Raw genomic sequence first — 1,249 nt, 5'->3', positions numbered from 1 at the left:
CACGGAAGCGACCCCGTGTCCACCGACGGACGAGCGGATGGACGTAGTCCGTCCGCTCCCTGGACTGTCACTCAGTCCTGACGAGGAGGGACGCTCTGCCACCTGCCACCACGTGGATGGACCCGGGGGACGTGATGCTCACGTGTGATCCCCTCACACGAGGCCCCTGGAGTCTCCAGATTCCCGGAGACGGAGAGTGGACGGTGGGCGCCGGGGCTGGGGCAGGGGCCGGGGGTCCGTGTTTCACAGGGACAGAGCTTCCGTTTGGGAAGATGGAAAGTTCTGGAGACTGAGAGTGGGGACGGCTGCACAACGGCGTGAACGTGCTTAGTGCCCCTGAGCTGCACGCTTAAGAGTTGGTGATGGTACTTTTTACATTGTGTGTATTTTACTATAATAGAAAAAATAAAATTTTTGAAAGAAGAGAAAAATGATTTTAAGTAATGAATAAATGATTGCAGAGAGAGCAGCCAGTGCCGGCTGTGGCCCCGGGCAGTGGTCGGGAGCAGAGGCAGCTCTGTGGAGTAGGGGGGTCTGGGTGGGTCAGCACCTGTGCATGGGGGCACCTTGCATCCCCAAGGTCAGACCCCCTCCAAGCAGGTGCAAGGGAGCCCAGGAGCACACGCTCTTTCCAGTTGGCAAGAGGGGCGTCCCCAGCTGGACGAGGAAAATGAATCCTCTGTTCTCCCTAATGACAGGGACAGCTGTCTCCACATCAGAACCTCTTCACACCTTAAAAAGTGTCAAGGGTCCCCCGGAGCTTTGGTTTATGTGGGTGAGATCTATCAATATTGGTCACGTTGGGTATTAAAACTTAGAAATTCTTAAAACGTGAGTTACTTCAGTTAAGAATAACATGAACATATCGTATGCTAATATATGTAACAGTTTTTTTTTATTTTTTTTTAACATTTATTTATTTTTGAGAGAGAGAGAGACAGAGCATGAACAGGGGAGGGTCAGAGAGAGGGAGACACAGAATCTGAAACAGGCTCCAGGCTCTGAGCTGTCAGCACAGAGCCCGACGCGGGGCTCGAACTCACGGACTGTGAGATCATGACCTGAGGGTTAGGGTTAGTCGGACGCTTAACCGACCGAGCCACCCAGGCGCCCCTATGTAACAGTTTTATAAAATACAACTTTTGGGGGCACCTGGGTGGTTCAGGCAGTTAAGTGTCCGACTTTGGCTCAAGTCATGATCCCACCGTTTGTGAGTTCGAGCCCCGCGTCGGGCTCTGTGCTGACAGCT

Source organism: Panthera uncia (assembly GCF_023721935.1).
Source record: "Panthera uncia isolate 11264 chromosome A3 unlocalized genomic scaffold, Puncia_PCG_1.0 HiC_scaffold_12, whole genome shotgun sequence".
Lineage (NCBI taxonomy): Eukaryota > Metazoa > Chordata > Mammalia > Carnivora > Felidae > Panthera > Panthera uncia.
The sequence above is the reverse complement of the archived record's forward strand: the minus strand, read 5'-3'. Positions refer to the sequence as shown.